Genomic DNA, 19,414 nt, shown 5'->3' on the forward strand with positions numbered 1-19,414 from the left:
GATCCCTCCCCCACCCCAATCCTTCTGTTCTCCAATGAGTGCAGTCCAAGAGCCATCAAACATATCTCATATGCGAACCCTTTCATTCTGGATTTCATTCTAATAAATGTCTCTGAACCCTCTCAGTGCCCTATGGAGTCTCAACATCACATCCCTGCTCTGAAATGCTATTCCTTTAGAAATGAATGCCAGCATTGCATGAGGATTAGCGAATGGATCTCTGGGTTCCACGTGCTCCATGAGCTGGTGAAAACCACAATCCTTCCCTTTGACTCTACGCTCTGCTCCCTTAATGCACAGCTGGGATTTGTTGAACCAATCTGAACCCGAGACAGAGTTGAAGATGTCGCAGTGAGCGCTGTTGTATTTGCACCCTCCATCCCCACTGGAGTGAGGGCAATAAACAAGCCTGTCTGAATTGCACCCCCGCCTTATTTGTATCATTTATAAATGGCACTGAGCTCAATGTTCTGCCCTTCTCGGATTGCACAAGGTGAGACAAACTCCTCCACCTAACATTCCATCTGTCCAACCAGACAGCACCAACATCATGTGGAAACACCCCTCTGCACATACTGTGATTGTAGTAAAATCACCAAAATGATGGAGGAACTCAGCAGGTCGCACAGAGACCATAGGAGTCAACGTTTTGGACCTGAGCCCTTCTTCAAGGTAGCAAGTAATTAACCTCGACCTCCAGTATCTGTTAGGCCCCTCCCTTGTTTCCCTCTCTTGCCCATCTGTCTTCATTCCTCCAGTTCTCCACCCCTTGTCTCTCTATTCAGGGAGCTCCCCCTCCCCCCCATCACTCCTCTGCCCTCCCACCCGTATGCATCCATGACCTGTTGGCCTGTGTTCCTTCCCCTGCCTCTTCCTGACCCCTCTCCCCTCTTATCTTCTTCAAACGCTTGCATGCATGTTACTCATCCCTCGGTGAAGGGCTCAGGCTTTTACCTCCTATAAACGCTGTGTGACCTGTTGAGTTTTTCCAGCACTTTTCTGTATCGCTCTCCTCTGCCCTCTGCTTCCCATTGGACTCTGGTTATTTGTATGCCAGTTTAGTTAAGAATGGAGAGCTCTTCATCAAGTGCCACATGTTCTCCTATTCTTCAAGAGTGACGATTTGTTCACTCCTGCAGGGCATATCCATCTCGAGGCACAGCTATGCTGGATAGTCTGCCTCCTCTCGCTGCAGATCCCGATGTCCCCTGCTCGCTTCAGGCCATCCCCATCCCCACGGATCGAAGGAATAGTGCTAAGATGGCAGCAGGCCAAAGAAACGATCGTGGCCGCGTGCAGTGAAAGCAATGAAAGATTTAGCTTCAACGACGCAGCAGGGAAGCTGATTTCGAGCGGTCGGTGTGGGGAATTGTAGTGCAGGAGCCCTGACAACAGTTAGGCCGCATAAGGAACAAATTAAGTAAAGGACTGCAGCCTAGCTGAGCCAATGCAAGTGAGTTAATCATAAAAGCAGACCGACATGGTGAAAAGTTAGATGTCATGAAAAATGGAAACAGAAGGTGTAACACAAGCAAATGGCACTTCAGATGGTCTTAAGAGTCATGGTGTTGACAGCAAGTCATCAACAGTGTCAACCTCAAATTCAAATGTTGAGTTATTGCATCATGCTTTATGGTAAGAGGAAGTGACCCATACTTAAATAACTTGCTGAAATTTAGTTATAAAAAATGCACTCTTCTAAAATTGTTAGTCACAGATTCATACGGTATGTCACAAAGACATACAGATATACAATGGAGAGCATCCCCTGTCTGGTATGAAGGTGCCAATGCACAGGACAGGGAAAAAAAACTCCAGCGAGTTGTTAACTTGGCCAGGACATCTTGGGCACCAGTCTTCACTCCATCGAGGACAAGAGGCGGTGTCTTAAGAAAGCAGCCTCCCTCCTCAAGGACCCTCCACCACCCAGCGCCATACCCTCTTCACTCTGCTACCATCAGGAAAAAGGAGCCGGAGGACCAGCGCTCAGCGGCGCAAGGTCAACTTCTTCCCCGCTGCCATCAGATTCCTGAATGATCAATGAACCTCGGACACTGCCTGTTTTCTTGCACCATTTATTTATGTGTGAAATGTAATTTTGTGACGTACTGCTGCAGCAGTAAGCAGACACAAAACTCGAGAAAAGACTGTACAACAGGTTTTATTCAGTTAAACGTCTCAGCTACAGTGGTAGCTGTACTGGTGGCTCCCGAGTGACTGACTCACCAGATAAGCTCCGACTACTGAGGGAAGAGTTTAAATATTCTGCCTCAAGAACACAGCCCAATACCTCATGGACTTTCTGTTCATCTACTTGGATGACATCCTGGTAGCCAGCTGCTCCTGCCAAGAGCACCTGCGCTTACTCAGTCGCCGCCTCAGTGACTATGGCCTGGCGGTCAACCTGGCCAAGTACCAGTTCGGCCTACTCACCATTGACTTCTTGTGGCACTGGATTGACCATCATTTCCACCCCGCACGAGCGCTGAGGCCGCTGGGACCTTTTAAATGCCCGAGTTTGAACCAGTTGGTTAGAAACTCAACTCGACTCTGCGCATTTCTTCCTCTTGCGGTGGTCGATAGCCACAGGATCACCACACTAACACTGCAAGTTATAAGCTCTGCTCATTGTCTCGTTGTGAAGGGCACCCTCACGCTTTCCTTCTGCTTCTTCCTTTCTCCATATTTGGTTTGGTGTCTCCTCACTAGCATGGCTCTCGTTTTCCCTTGGTTTAATCTCTTTTGTTGCAATACTACCTGCCTCAACCACCTCCTTTGCAGCTGGTTCTATACATCCGCCACCCACGGTGCACGTCAATCATGACTCTAATCAGCTAACCAACAGAGGAATAATCACTCATCTGGAACATTTCAATATCACTTTTAGCTTGGCAAAGCAGTTAGGCACCTAGAACACTTAATCTCATATGTTCCTGGCCACAGGTTAAAGTGGCAATTGGGAGTAAGTAGCATTTACATGTCCCAGCAAATGTTTCTTCATCATGAAGGCCACAGGAGACCCTCAAAGTAGTAACTGCAGAGTAGCAAGTTTGGCGAAAATTTTACCCTGAATTTCTGCATCAAGTAAAATGAAGCTCATAAATAAACTGAGCCAGTCCACTGGTGGCCTGCTTTCAAAATATAGGTATCTTGATGGATACTTTCAGGGGGCCATTCAGTGAGGAACAAGAGGATGAGACATGTGAGGATAGGACCCATCTGGGGTAATAGTGGAAACACAGACATCGAACTGGAGGAGGGAGCAGAGGTCCTTAATGAATGCTTTGTCTCGGAATTCACCAGAGAAAAGGACCTTGGCAATTGTGAGGATGACTTAAACCAAATTGAAACCTTTGTGCTTTTTGACATTAAGAAAGAGGATGTGTTGGAGCTTTTGAAATCAGGAAGTTAGTTAAACCGCCAGAACCAGATGTGATTTACCAAGGCGTTGTCACTGGGGACAGGATGAATACTGGAGGATTGGAGGGTTGTGATTGTTGTTCCCCCATTGAAGAAAGGGAGTGGAGATGACCCAGGAAATTATTGACTAGTGATACTTACTTCAGTCTGGACCAGCTGTGGAGAAGGTCCTGAGAGGCAGGGTTGACAAGCATGATCTGATTAGAGCAGGTCAGCACGGCTCTGTCAGGGGAAGCTGATTTAATTTTTTGAGGAGGTAACAATGATGAAGGTAGAGCGGTGGATATAGTGTAATGGGTTTCAGCAAGGCAATCGAGTCCGGCATTCAGAAAGAAAGGAGCCATAGAATCAAAAGAGGCCTGGCTTTGTGGATACAGAGTTGGCTTTGACCAGAGAAGGCAGATTTTTTTTAAAAATTGACATACAGCATGGTAGCAGGGCATTTTGCCCACAAGTCAGTGCCACCCAATTTACACCCCATTAGCCTATACCCCCGGTACATTTTGAACGGTGGGAGGAAACCAGAGCCCCGGAGAAACCCCACGCAGATACAGGGAGAGCACACAAACTCCTTACAGCTAGAACCCCAGTCTGATCCCGATCGCTGGCGCTGTAAAGGCGTCACGCTAAGTGCTATGCCAACCGTGATGAAAGCAGTTTGAATTCTGCATGGAGGTCAGTGACCAGTGGTGTCCGCGGGATCATGTTCTGGGGCCTCTAAATGACATGGATGAGGAAGTGAAAGGGGGCTTTTGTAAGTTTGTGGATGACACGAGGGTGAGTGGTCTTGATTGTACCACAGGTTAGAAAGAGACATTGATAGATGTTGGATTTATTTAGATTTCAGATTTATCGTCAGAGTACATGCATGACATCACATACATCTCTGAGATTCTTTCCCCAATGGTGGAGGCAGAATTACCACTTATTGGTAGTGTATACTGTCCCATACCCACTACCTGAGCCATGCCGTCGTATACAGTCACACAGGCACTGAGTTCCTTTGGGATTGAAGCTTTGCTGTCTATTACTGCAATGGATTTGGTTTTGTAGCAAATTATGTCACAGCTTTGTTGTTTCCATTTTCATCTGGAAAACCCACTTCACCTAGGAGATATCTTTTTGGTCATACCTGCTCTTTCTGTACTGATCTGAATCTCCGGAATAAATGCCTGTGATCTGGCTCTCAGCAGGTTCTGGATTTCATTGTTCATCCAGAGCTTCTGGTTGGGGGAAACCCTGAACAATCTAGTGGGGACACACTCGTCCACAGCTGGTTTGATAAAGTCTGTGCCAGCCTCGGTGTTATTGTTCAGATCCTCAGCAGAGTCCTTGAACACCGCCCGATCCGTTGACTCAAGAATGACCTGTAATTGTTCTTCAGCCTCCTGTAACCACCCTCTAACTGTCCTAAGGCTCTGTCTGTATGAGGGCAGAAGGAGCACAGCCAGGTGATCCGACTTGCCAAAGTGCGGTCTCAGGAAAGAACGATAGGCCTTCCTTATCTTGGTGTGGCAGTGATCAAATGTGCTGGGACCTCTGGTACAGCAGGCTACATGCTTGTGGTAGTTGGGCAGGGTTTTCTTGACACAGGCCTGGTTAAAGTAACCAACCAAGATTTGTAGTGCATCGGGATGGACCATCTCTTGTTTACTGACCGCATCATGTTGCTCCACAAGTGCCTGCTTGTAATCAGCATCGAGAGGGATATAAACTGCTTACTGATGAGAACTCGGGGAAGATAGAAAGGTCTGCATTTAAACGAGATATGCTCTAAGGCAGTAGAGCAGGAGGTCGACATAACCCCAATGTCCGTGCCCCACCCAGTATTAACAAAAAAGCCTGCTCTGCCCCCTCTCCCCTTTTACAGAATCTGAGTTCCACACCAATCTATGAATGGTGAAACCGTCTAGTTGGAATGTGGTGTCCAGTGTGTTCTCGGTGGAGCAAACAACTGAGATTTGTCTTACCTGTCTCTAATAAAGCAGCCTTGCCCACAGGTCATCAATTTTATTCTCCAGTGAGTGGACATTCACCAGCAATATGCAGACCCCTGCATTTCAGTCTTGTCTGGATTTCGGCCCTCACTCCACGTTTCCGACCTTGACCTTGGCCTCTTCCTGACTTAGCCATTACCTGGGAGATTCATAAATCTGATACAGGAAAGATGTGGATGCCACAGGGATGGCACAGATGAGATTTGTAATGATGCAGCTTGAATTAGAGTGGATGCCTTATAAGGAAAGGTTGAGCGAATTTGGTCTTTTCTCCTTAGAGAGATGAAGGATGGATGGAGCGACCTGATAGAGGTGTTCAAGATGATGAGAGGCATTGATCGTGTGGATGGCCAGAGGAGGCAGAACTGGGCTGAGAAGAGGCAGTTGGCATTTAAACCAGAAACGTTTGAAGTGGTTCTTCCTGAAATGTCAAAATGAAGGCATAATGGGAGGACTCTGAGCCATGCAGTTAAATTGAAAGATTTTGGGGTCCAGGTCCACAAGTCAAACAAAGCTGCAGCACAGGTTAATATTGTTGTCGAGGAGGCTTATGGTGTGTGTGGCCTTCATTAACCCTGGGATCAAGTTCAAGAGTTGTAAGGTAATGTTGCAGCTAGAAAAGATCTTTGTTATTACATCACAGGAAAGATGTGGACACCATAAAGAGGATGCAGAAGAGATTTACAAGGATATTGTCTGGATTAGAGAACATGCCTTGTGGGGATAGGTTGAGTGAACTTGGACTTTTCTCCTTGGAGAGGTGAAGGTGTTCAAGATGATGAGAGGCATTGATCGCGTGAATGGCCAGAGGCTTTTACCCAATGCTGAAATGGCTAACACAAGGGGGTCGTAGTTTTAAGGTACTTGAGAGTAGGTACAGGTGGGGGGGCGAAGTGTTGTAAGAGGTACATTTTTCATACATAGTGTGTTGGGTGCATGGAATGCCCTGCCGACAACAGTGATGGAGGCAGAGTCAATGGAATCTTTTGAGACTATTAAATGGGTACATTGAACTGAGGAAAATGGAGGGTTATGCAGTAAGGAAACTCTGAGCAGTTGTTTGAGTAGGTTGTTTGGTCAGCACAACACTGAAGGGCCTTCGCTGCATGTTCTATAAAAATATAGAAGGTCGGAGGAGGACATTCAATTCTTTGAAGGTTTTCTAACCATATAACAGTTACATCTCAGCCCCTCTAGTCCGCACAGATTTAAGAGAACTCCTCTCGTCCCACCTACCCGCTCCCTGTCCATAACCCTCCAATCTCCTCACGTCCAACCTTCTCTTAAATGACAAGATTGACCCTGCTGAAACCACCTCTTTGGAAGGTCATTCCACTCAGCCACCACTCTCTGAAGAAGTTCCCTCTCATGCTACTTCTAAAATTATGCCCCCTAACCCTTAACTTATGACCCCTCGTTCCAATCTCACCTACCTTCAAGGGGAAGAGCCTATTCACATCTACTCTATCAACCCTAACCCTAACCCCCATCAGAATTTTAAATACCTCTATCAAATCTCCCCTCAACCTTCTATGCTCCAATGAATAAAGACCCTGTCTACTCAATTTTTCTTTGTATTCTAGATACTGCAATCCAGACATTTTAGTAAATCTTCGACATGATCATCCAAATTCTGTCCTCTTTTCCTCTTTTCTCTGCATATCCATGAATCCCTGAGCTCTTATTAATGGTAACTAACTCCTTCTTGAATAGTCATAAGGGACACCCACCTTCCCCACACCCCCCCACCACCCCCACCCACCAAACTGGTCACAAGGCCTCCTCACTGCTACCTTCAGCCAGAAAGTTTGGAAGCCGGAAGACCAGTAACTCCAGATTCAAGATCAGTTTTTTTCAAACAGCGTTCATGGTCCTGAACCTCTCCTTGTTACACTAATGAGGGACTGCTTTAACGCCACAGTAGTGTTCACTATTGTAATGCCACTTGTTCTTTTCAGCCAGCTCCCCACCATGACTACCAGCCCCCCCACATCTCCATCGGGCACACAAAACTCAAAACGGTCAACCAGTTTACCTATCTCGGCTGCACCATTTCATCGGATGCAAGGATCGACAACGAGATACACAACAGACTCGCCAAGGCAAATAGCGCCTTTGGAAGACTACACAAAAGAGTCTGGAAAAACAACCAAATGAAAAACTTCACAAAGATTAGCGTATACAGAGCCGTTGTCATACCCACCCTCCTGTTCAGCTCCGAATCATGGGTCCTCTACCGACATCACCTACGGCTCCTAGAACGCTTCCACCAGCATCGTCTCCGCTTCATTCTCAACATTCATTGGAGCGACTTCATCACCAACATTGAAGTACTCGAGATGGCAGAGGCCGACAGCATCGAATCCACGCTGCTGAAGATCCAACTGCGCTGGGTAGGTCATGTCTCCAGAATGGAGGACCATCGCCTTCCCAAGATCGTGTTATATGGCGAGCTCTCCACTGGCCACCGAGACAGAGGTGCACCAAAGAAAAGGGACAAGGACTGCCTAAAGAAATCTCTTGGTGCCTGCCACATTGACCACCGCCAGTGGGCTGATCTCGCCTCAAACCGTGCATCTTGGCGCCTCACAGATCGGCGGGCAGCAACCTCCTTTGAAGAAGACCGCAGAGCCCATCTCACTGACAAAAGACAAAGGAGAAAAAACCCAGCACCCAACCCCAACCAACCAATTTTCCCTTGCAACCGCTGCAACCGTGTCTACCTGTCCTGCATCAGACTTGTCAGCCACAAATGAACCTGCAGCTGACGTGAACATTACCCCTCCATTAATCTTCGTCCGCGAAGCCAAGCCAAAGATAGTAACTGTGAATATTTAAGATCCACCCACCTTTTGTATCCATTTATTATCTCTTAAAATTAGTTTCATCTATTCTATTTTCTTTCTTTAAAAAGCACTTGTTTGGCTACAGCAAGTAAGAATTTCAGTGCATGTGTACATGGTGCAACCTATATGACAATGCTCATTATCATTAATAAGGAGTTACATAAATTTTTGTTGGAATATTTTATTTTAAAAGACTCAAGCAAATACATACGCAAACAATCTAAGACATTATCACACAGTATATATATATATATATATATATATATATATATAATAAAAATAAAATATTTCCCCCCTTCCCCGATACTAAATAAACTATAAAAGGCAAAGAAAAAAAGCCTAAAAATTAAAATTAAAAACATTTTCAGTGCCTCATCCTTAATTCAGTCTCTTCTTTCTTTATCTATCTGTCAGGATGGTTGTTATCTTAATTTTGTTTCTCTTAAGGGGGGAGGGTATAGATCCTATCTTTGCCCCTCTGTGCCTCAGTTTCGGCTGCCACCCTTCAATGAACGTGCCGCACTTCTCCCTCAAGTTACAAGTAATCTTCTCCAGGGAAAAGCAACTCTGCATTTCCATACCCCATCGTACCTCAACCGCTCTACACTTCCCGGCTACCGGGTACAAAGTGATCTTCACAAATTGGATTTGGTGTTTGGATGATCTAAACTGGACTTCACCAATATCTCCCCAAAAGAACAATTCTGGGTCTTGTGGAAAGTCCACTTTTGTGATTTTATTTAATGAAGTCCCCCAGGTCTACCCAGAAGGATCTCACCTTCATACACAGCCAGGTGTAGTGGATAAAGGTTCCAACCTCTACACCGCATCTGAAACACAAATTTGAAATTTCTGACTTTGACCTTTGTCATTTTTGCGGTGTGACGTACAATGGATGGAGGAAATTGTACTGCACCAGCAAGTATCTAGCATTGACAATCCCTGCCATGCTGGAGTTACGTGATTCTTAAGGCAAATGGCATCATGGAGAATGTGGAGAAAGCTGTATATATATTTAAATCTGTTTGCATTCTACATATTATTAGGATCCAAGTTAGGCATAAAACAAGAAAACAAAACAGTCGGCCCAGTATTGAAGTGCACAGTATGTCTTGGCCCACACACTACACACAAAATCTGTTTGGCTTCAACTTATGTTCAAAACTTGCTCTCTCTCTCTCTCTCTCTCTCTCTCTCTCTCTCTCTCTCTCTCTCTCTCTCTCTCTTTCTCTCTCTCCTTGGTGAATCTGTTGAAAAGCACCAAGTTAGATAAGTCGCCAGGACCAGACGTGATTGACCCAAGGCCACTGTGGGAAACGAGGGAAGAGATTGCTGAGCCACTGGTGATGAACTTTGCAATGTAACTGGGGACGGGAGAAGTACTGAGGGTTGAAAAGGTAGGCTCACTCTTGATTGTGCACAGCATATCTAGGCCTGACCAATCAATGCACAATTCATGTGGCTTCAATCCATGCTCAAAGCTTGCTTGCTTTCTCTCTTTTTGGTGAAGTCAAGCTCAATTTGAAATGAAGCCATTTTTTTCCTTTGGCCCAACAATTTTGAAGAGAAATTTGGGCCAAATGATTTGTAGCTAATGGAAAAATAGAGCCCACATTTACACCAAGGCCTCCTCGACATCTGCTCACGCCAAAACGTTTTGAATTGAGGGCATTTGAAACGCTGTTGGAAAAGTGAAATCTACATCCCCACAGATAGAATTAAATATTCTTTGATAATGTTTATGTGCAGAATTTAAAATGGCTGCCAATCTATTTAATGGGTTGATGACAATATGAAAATAATGGATTTAAGAGTTTTACTGTGTGTGTTAACTGCCAGTAAACGTGGCCAGCAATACTGTTTAAATTTTTAATTTAAATTTAAAACAAATGTAGACATACAGTACTGTAACAGAGTCCTTGTCGCTCAATTTACATCCCTTTAACCTACACCCCCAGTACATTTTGAAGAGTGGGAGGAAACCAGAGTCCCCAGCAGACACGGGCAGAACATACAAGCACCTTACAGACAGTATGGGATTCGAACCCCAGTCCCAATCGCTGTAAAGGCGTTGCACTAACTGCTACACCAACCGGGCCTAGTAGATGTTCTCGATGGAGTAAAGGCTGATGCCTATGATGAGGCTGGCTGAGTTCTCAACTCTGTAATGTTTTCCTATCCTGTGCATTGGTAGCCCCTGACTGTGATGTAACTGCTCAGAATGCTCTCCATGGTACAACTGCAGAAGTTTCCAAGGGTCTTTGGTGACACATCAAATCTCCTCAAACTCCTCACAAAGTATCGCAGCTGGCGAGTCTTCTTTGTGATGCCATTGACATGGAGGCCCCAGGACAGATCTTCCGATATTTTGACACCTAGGAATTTGAAGTTCTTAACCCTTTCCACTGCTGGCTCCTCCATGAAGACTGTTTGTTTTCTTCATCCTGAAGTCCACAAACTTCCTCCTTTAATCCCCTTTTAAAACTCTGACCTCTCATCTTAAACCTGTGGCCTTTTGTGTTTGACACCCCAACCATGCTCTCTTCTCTCTGCCTCTCTTAATGTGGTATACTTCACCCTCACCCCATTCTTCACTCCCTTCGATTTCAGGATGTTGGATAGGGCAAGAAAAGAATTATGGAAGGTTTGCATTCTCTGCAGGATGGCAGAGCAGGATTGAGATGCTGAATGACCTAATCCTTCTCTTATTTCTATTACAATTTAAGGGCAATTTTAAGCCCAATAGAAAGCCCATTGATTGGACGGAGAGTTACTTACACGTCCAGAGCCTGCTTTTCATTATTGAATAGAGTTAGATACAAATTCTGCACAGTATGGAACAGGCACTCAAATTGGCAGCTGAACACCCTGCTATGTCAGGCATTGCCAAAAAGTCCAGTAGACTGCGTCAACAGTGCTTCCTTCCCTCATCAACCCTTCTTGACACCTCCATGAAATATTTAATAGGACAGGAACTTGCCACTGTCCTCAATTAATCATGGACGGTTTATAATATTGCCCAGAATATTTTCCCTCCATTAATTTGCTGAGCGATGGATGGCATAAAAATATTTGATCTCTCACCATCTCTCTTTTAATGTAAGAGCATTTTAATAACCCTCTTGACTTCCAGCAACATGCTATAGTTATAGAGGACAGGACGGTAAAAGCCTGGCCTATTTCCTCCCTTCAGCTTGTGATTCTGCAGTATGATTTATCCTCCTTTAAAGATGTCAGAGTTCTTAATATTTCCTCTCTCTCTCACTCTTTTTCTTCTCTAATCGTTTATAGATGTTTTCCATTGTATCATCAGTCTAGAAGTTAATCTACATAGTATAAATGAACTGGTGTTGCATAAAGATCATGTCAATACAGGGTTAAATAATTCTGCTCACATTTCTGGATGAGTTGACACCAGTCATTAATAGGAAAAGATATTTTTAGAGAGAGGATTTTGTGGTCTCCAGCACTGTTTATTCAATGTCTAGCTTCCCCCAGATGACATCAGCTGAATTGCCACACCCAAAATTCACTCCCCAGTGAGATCTTTAACCTTTGGTCTGAATGACGGCCTGTTGATTTGCATTCACAGCCTGTCCCGCATCGGACTTGTCAGCCACAAATGAGCATGCAGCTGACGTGGACATTACCCCTCCATAAATCTTCGTCCGCGAAGCCAAGCCAAAGAAGAACAGCCACTACCAACGTTGCTGGACCAAACCGGATGTTATTGAAAGAGCCAGGCATCTAGTCCTGGGCACAGGACCTGAACTAGGGCCCTGATCTCCTCAACCCTCATTGATTCAGCAGCTTCCCTTTAAAATAAAGTTGGTAGGAATGCCGGAAGAAATCTCGCATAAAAGAGGTTCCACATTCATCAACTGAATCTCAGCGAGGGATGGCTGCCGGCTGGCTGCCGGAGTCCGCCCTGATTTTAGCACAGCCAACATGAGGGCTTTGCAAAGTCTAGAGTTCTTCTAACATTGAGACAGCCCCACAAAACCCAGAAAGGGGAGAAACCACAAGCGGGCCACAGGAGTGGTAATGGTGCTACATAGCAAATTCCAAAATGCTGGGATCCTCACACATCAACTTTCCTGAAAACTCAATCTGAATCTCATAATAGCTCTCTATTTTTTTGGCTACAGATGGATGAATGGCTTCACCCATTTGGTCTCAAAGGAATCCACAATTAGATTCATAAAATCATGGAGCACGGGGCAGGCCCTTCAACTCAACTCGTCTATACTGACCAAGCTCGTGTTCTGGGATTGTCCTATTTGCCTGCATTTGGTCCATATAAGCCCTTCCTAGGGCGGCACAGTTGGCATAGCAGTTAGCGTAACACCTTTCCAGCCCTGGCGATCGGGACTGGGGTTCGAATCCCACACTGCCTGTAAGGAGTTTGTATGCCCTCCCCGTGTTTGGGTGGGTTTTCCTGGGTGGTTCCGGTTTCCTCCCACAATTTGAAACGTGCCGGGGTGCGAGTTAATGGGGTATAAATTGGACAGCATGGACTTGTGGGCGAAAATGGCTTGTTACCATGCTGTATGTCTAAAATAAATTTTTTACATTTTAAAATATCTGTCTTTTAACTGCCAAAACTATAACTGTTTCCATGATTTCCTCCACCAGTTTGTTTCAGATATGGATTGAGTCAAAAAGTTGCCCCTCAGACCCTGCTTAAATCTTTCCCCCTCACTTTGGACCAATGCCCTCTAGTTCTCGAATTTGCCCTGGGAAAAATACTGTGAGCATTCACTTAATCAGAGCCCTCTTGATTTTATATTCCTCTGTAAGTTTTTCCCTCAGCTTCTGACCGTCCAGGGATTAAATACTCAGCCTACCTAACCTCTCCCTCTAATGCAAGCCCTCCAGCCCCAGTTACCTTCTGGTGAATCCATCTCTGCATTTGTTCCAACTTTTAATGCCATCATTCCTGGAGCTGGGAAGAGATGCACAGAGACCAAGCTTCACACTTTTTGTGAAAGTTAACAATAAACTCCTGACAGACAGTGCAGGATTTGAACCCATTTCCCGATCGCTGGCGCTGTAACAGCATTGCACTAACTGCTATGCCAACCGTGTCACTCTGAACTAACCATGCCACCCCAAATACAAAATATTCCTTCGACTGTAAGAGCAGAAAGCAGTGCTATCAGACTGTGATCACTGTCACTGAAGGGATCTTTCCTCTGAGGTTACCAATTCTCCTTGAGGATGGCACAGTGGGTGAGTCACTGACTCATTGCTCCAAAGGCAACGATTCAATTCCAACCTTGGATGTTGTCTATGTGGAGTTTTCACATTCCCCGGTGACTGCACGTTTCCTTCCACATGTACCTCGGAAGGTAAATTGTCGTGAGTGTGATCGAATCTGGGGTGGGGTGGGGTGGGGGGGGGAGTTGAAGAGAATGTGGAGAAAAATTTTTAAAAATTGAAACGAGTATAGTGTAAATGGGCCGTGCTGAAGTGTCGACACGGACTGGTGGGCCAAAGGGCCCGCCTCTATGTCTCTCTATGATTAGTCAAATGAATGAACTGAACAGATCCGTAGCATATCCAATTCAGTTTCAAGAACTTCAAAATAAGTGTGCAAGAACATGAAAACAAATGTAATTTGAAGAGTATGATAGGACATGGATCTTTGACAAAAACATTTCCTATACAAATATTTGAAGATTGCACGATAAGTTAAGAAGGTGCTGTCGACGAAGTCAAGAAGATCACAACACCAAACATTCCACAGTCATTGTGGGGATTCCTTTTCTGGGCATATCACTTTCAGAAGGTGTTTGATGTTGGAACAGAATCAGGCTATTCAGCCCATCAAGCCTGCTCTGGCATTGGATGTATTTTTTTCTCTCAACCCCATTCTCTGGCTTTTTCCATATAACCGTTGCCACCCTTACTAAACAAGAACTGGTAACTGGTTCTCCTACTCTGGTCAAAGGAGTTTGTGCATTAATCCAATCTACCCCTCTCCTATACCTCTATGAGATCGGCCCCTCGTCCTCCTGTGCTCCTAGCCTGCTCTACCTCTCCAGTCTTCTTCACAATCTTCTGCAGCCTGTCAACGTCTTTCCCTCAGCATGGTGACCGAAACTGGACACAAACGCTCCAAATCGGGCCCTACGGAGAGGTGAGATGAGGACCTTTATTTCAGCTGCGCTCGGAAAAACAAAAACTTTTAGAGGAGAATTGGATATGTAAGAGGAAAAAATATATAGATATGGGGATCTGAGGAAAAAAGCGGGAAGTGGGACTAATTAGCTAGCTTTCCAAGCAGACAGAAGAGGATTGAATGACCTCCTTCTGTGTTGTATTTATTCGGCGAATCTTTGCCAATAATTCATATAAACTTCCATCTACTTATGTGGATAATAACACAATATATTAGTATTTTTAATAGTTGACAACTTGAGCATGTTCAGCACATTAATGTACAGAGTACTAAGTTATTAATAACATCTCTACATTTTGAATCTTCAAATTATAATAACCTGTCAAATCACATGCGATGTTTCCCATATTTTTGTGTTTTTTTGCCTCATTGCTTGTCTCGTGATTTAAAAAGATAATCCCCCTTCTCAGTAGGAGATAACTGAAGCATATGCTGTAGAATTCATGGAGATGAAGGTTGTGAGTCTTCCTGCTGATGGTAAGAACTGTGTTCAGAAGATGCATCCTGAACACCCTTTCATGGTTTTACCCCTCCTTCGCTCCAGGAAGTGTGACTGTATCCAAAGAAAACCGATGCTGCATGAAGTGTTAAGCGAGAAGAATTAATGGGCATCGTCTGTAACCTGCAATGCCTTGAAATTGTTCATGCACATTTCAGACTGAATCTACCTACTTTTATTTTGCAGGGAGTATACAGAAATTGCAGGCCCCCTGCTATTTTACCAGCATTGTAGAAGGGCAAGTGGTGAACATATAATTCACTCACTTTAGGTGGATCTTGGTTCATCATCACTTAACACCACTAGGTTGGTGGAAGTGCTCAACCTTCAGAGCTGGAAGATCTGTTCTGGCAGCCGTACTCCGGCATTGCCCGAAAGAACCCACTCTTGCGCACTTCCCGACAAAGTGTAGCGCGTAGGGGCTTTAGAGGGACCCCCCCCCAACCCTGGCAGAACAATTCCTTAAATTTGGCTCACCTGGGCTCTCCAGGAGAGGTGTGGACTGTCCCTGTGCGCCTTATCTCAGCTGCGCTGCTGGGCCAGCGTACCAATTCATGGGCCGTCTCCAAGGCGTGTGGAGTTGCATGAACTGCACGTCAGGTCGAGACCGTCCACGATCGCTTGCCTGAGACTCGTAAACATCTGCGGCAGAGATGAGACTTTCACTCCATCTGCCCAAACGGGAGGGAGCCACAGGTACCCGCCGTGAGCCCAGTGCATCATTCACATTTAAACTGCAAAGGGAGATGCAGCCATGATTGGCGTTCAGTGGCCAGGTTAAAAATAAATGTGTACATCCCTTCATATCCAAGTAAATCCTCCTAGGTGTTCCCTTTTATTCTATTTTACAAGGGAAATTAGGTTAGAAAGAGGGAACTTACCATCTGAATTCATCCATCCAGAGAGGTGCGATGCATGCCTGCAGGGCTTGAGTTGGCAGTGATGGGAGCTTGGGAAAGCGGAAACAAAGCAGCCTGAAAGAATTGCTTCAGTGCAGCATCAAGCTGCTGCTTCGAAGGCAAACTAGAAGGTGTGCTTACCAGTCTGTGGAGGAAACTCACTGCTCAAAAATGATTCAAGAATGACATGCAAGCTTCCCACATCTTGACTTTATATCAGTATGGGTGCCAGAGATGAAAGAAAAGCAGGGTCTGCATTTATATAGTTCCTTTCCTCGGCTATGGATATCCCAAGTCATTTTGAGGTCAAGTAGACAGTCATTTGGGAGGCGGGGATGGAGAATTTATTTGTCATTTTTCACCAAAGCAGAACACTAAAGCACAGAAAGCAAGAGTTTAGGTGCAGGAAAGTTGATAGAAACCAGCGTGATACAACCACTATACTGGCCACACTCCTACTGCAGGGGGCAACCACTTTACCTGCAGGAAGGCAACCCTGGGAGGCTGGTCTCACCTGCCGGCTGTCAATCACCGGCCCATATAAAGACTCGAGCTGGCCCCTTCGGGGACAGTCAGACACATGGAGCCAGCAAAGAAACTGAGACTGGTGGGTACACGTTTAAGCTAATTAAAGCCTGTTGTACAGACTGTGGACTTTGCCATCATTCGCACAGCAGCGCTCGCATAGTCAGTGGTCAGCTTGGACATGATGGACTGAATGATTCTCTGGGTTTAAGAGCCACGAACCTGCTGAGAGCCACATCAGGCATTTAGAAGGACAAGAGGAGACTTGGAAGAGGTCTACAAAGCAAACGCCAGAGGACGTCCGTACAAAGTGAAGGGAGGGAAGTGTAGGGGAGCCATCAGGGCTAAGTTTGTTATGCAGAGAGTTGTGGGTGCCTGGAATGCCTTGCCAGGTGGTGGTGGAGGTTAAAACATTAGGGGCATTTAAGAGATTCTTAGACAGGCACATAAATGAGTGAAAAATAGGTAGGTTTCATGCATTTCTTTTAAGGAATATATGGGTCAGCACATCATCGAGGGCTGAAGGGCCTCTTCGGTGCTGTAGTGATCAATGTTGTAGATGAAAAAAAACCACACAAGGAGCAGGTATGACCTACAAAACCCATCTCCCAGGTGAAGTGGAGATTTCTAACAAGGATGGAAACAACGAAGTACACCCGACAGATGTGGCAGGGTCTAAATGACATAGCCTGCCACAAAACAAATCCGGAGTCCAAAAGCTTCACTCGCAGATGAATTCGATGCCAACTACGCTCGATTTGACCACCAGAACCAAAGAATGTTGCTGCAAACCACCATGTCCCCTGATAATCCTGAGTGACTGAGGATGACGTGCGGGCAAGGTAAGCATCCGGTCCAGACAGAGAAGGCGTCTGACTACCAAAAACCTGTATAGACCAATTAGCCAATACTTTCATAGATATCTTCAACATCTCACTCTGGCAGGGATTCAAACAAGCTTCAATCATGCCACTGCCCAAGAAAAGTGTAGTAACCTGCCTAAATTGACCGATGGCACTCACATTGAGAGGCTGGTGTTGAAGAATGAGTGCTGACATGAATCCATTCCAATTTGCCTCCGGCAGCATCTACACAAATCCCTGGAACACCTAGACCGCAAAGATGCATACATCAGGATGCTCTTTATCAACTACAGTTTGGCATTTAACACCATCATCCCCTCAAAATTGATTAGCAAACTCCAAGATGTGGGCCTTGACAGCCCACTGTGTAATTGGATCATGGGTTTCCTCACCTTCCGTGTGGATTGCCGAGAATATCTCCTTCACAATCTCCATCAGCACTGGAGCACCACAGGGCTGCCTACTCAGCCCCCTGCTCTTCTTATGTCTTTGTGGCTCAGTCCGACAACAAAATCATTTACAAATTTTAGCTGACATAGTAAAGGGATGATGAAAACTTGGCCGAATGGTGTACTAATCAGCCACGAGCTGATTATAGACTTTAGGTAGAGAAAACCAAAGATCCAGTGATCATTGAGGTTATCAGTGGCGGAGAGGGGGCAGCAAATTTAAATTCCTGGGAGACGCTATCTCGGAGGACCGTTTTTGGATTCAACGCACGAATGCCATTGTGACGAAACCACGCCAGCGCCTGCACTTCCCCAGGAGTTTACAGAGGTTCGGTATGACATCAAAGACCTTGGTAAACTTTGGCAGATGTGTAGGTGGAAGTGCACTGACTGGCTGCATCACGGCCTGATATGGGGGCACTGATACATCAAAGGTGATTGCAGAATACAATGGAGGTCTCTGAGCAGTGCAATGAATTCAGAGATATCGGGGTCTGTGTCAAAGCTGCTGCATAGATTCAGAATCAATTATGGAATCATGAAGAAAGCCTCTACTTCCTCAGGCGTTTGCGGAGGAGCTAGTGGAGTTGTTCAAGTGAACCAGTACGGACTTGAAGGGCCGACATGGCCTGTTTCCGTGCTGTAAACGGTTATATGGTTATGGTTAAGGTGTATTGTGTGTCACTCCCAGAATAGTGGCCCCACCTTCTCAGGGATGACAGTTTAATGTATTCTCACCTACACTATGCACACATGAAGAGAGGTTCAGAAGCACCATCTATGCCATTAATGTTCACCACCACTGTGGGACTTGCACTTTCTACCTTCAATTCAACTTTTGACCTCTCAACTCAAACAAGAAGTTTGAGGAACTCACACAACAAAGGTTTTTGTAAAGAACTGTCCAATTCCTACAAGCAGACTGTGATGAATCATGAACTAAATGTGCGCAAACATGTGCATGAATGATTCCGTCTCCATTGCACTGGCAAACATTTTGTGTAACTTGGACAGGAACTATTCAAAGAACAAAGCACACTACTTATTGTTAGCAAACACTTTGCAGATTTGGAAAAAGAATGACACTTGTTTTAAGGTTCCATCCCTTGGTGTTTGATTTTGAACAACAAAAGGATACGAAAGCTGCCATTCTGAATGGAAAACTTAATGGAACCCATTGTGTCTCAGTTACCCATGTGGTAACTGAGACAAACCAAGTAAGATTAGCTCAAGGAATGACCTCAGTGAGTCAGGCAGCCTCCATGTGTGGAAATGGTGTGGTGATATGGCTGTATGCATTGGCTGGCCCGCCCTCCGGGGGTCTCCCTGCCTTAGCTCCTCCCTTGATTCTACCCATGAGACCCCGAGCCATAAAGATTGAGTCCCCTCTCCTTCCCACTCATTTTCCTAACCTGGACCCGGGCCAGCGGTCTCTTGCTCAATAAAGCCTATCGTTCCCCTCAGTCTTCTGTCTGTGTCATTATTGGGGCTACCGATAGCGCCCAGTCAATGATCTTGGACAGGGGGCTCTTTGTTGAGACAAACCTGTGAATGCTGCCTGACTCTTTGAGTTCCTCTGTTTTACTCACTTGTGTGTCTCTAAGCTCAAGGATGTTGCAGTACAATGTACTGATTCTGCATTGGCTCATTGACTGCACATTGTTAAATACATTGGGATGATAAGCACATAAAAATTAAGGGAACAAAAGATAGAGCTGTCAGTAATGATAGC

The sequence above is a fragment of the Narcine bancroftii genome, chromosome 13 (genome assembly GCF_036971445.1).
Source record: "Narcine bancroftii isolate sNarBan1 chromosome 13, sNarBan1.hap1, whole genome shotgun sequence".
Taxonomy (NCBI): domain Eukaryota; kingdom Metazoa; phylum Chordata; class Chondrichthyes; order Torpediniformes; family Narcinidae; genus Narcine; species Narcine bancroftii.